Here is a 451-nt window from a genome sequence, read left to right as displayed (position 1 = left end):
GCTGGCATGGCTCTATGGTTGAGTGTTGACCTATCAACCAGGAGATCATAGTTCAATTCCTGGTCAGAGCACAAGCATGAGTTTCGGGCTCGATCCCCAGTGCGGGGCGTGCAGGAGGCAGCCAATCAATGATTCCCTCTCATCACTGATGTTTCTATCTCTTCTTCTCCCTTCTTCTCTGAAATCAATCAAAAAATCAAAATATATATACTAGAGGCCTGGTGCCTGAAAATTTGTGCATTGGGGGTGGAGGGGCCCCTCAGCCCAGCCTGTGCCCTCTCATAGTCTGGGAGTCCTCATGGGAGGTCCTACTGATGGCTAAGGCCCATTCCCGAAGTCTGGCCTCCCTCTGAGGGAGGCGACCAGATGGGCCAATCAGGGGACAGTGCCAGCACCCCCCCCCCCCCCCCCCCCCCCCACACCCCTCCCCCCCCACCTCGCGCCCCCCCAC

The sequence above is a fragment of the Myotis davidii genome, unplaced genomic scaffold, assembly GCF_000327345.1.
Source record: "Myotis davidii unplaced genomic scaffold, ASM32734v1 scaffold674, whole genome shotgun sequence".
NCBI classification, from domain to species: Eukaryota; Metazoa; Chordata; class Mammalia; order Chiroptera; family Vespertilionidae; genus Myotis; species Myotis davidii.
Note: the sequence above shows the minus strand (reverse complement) of the source record.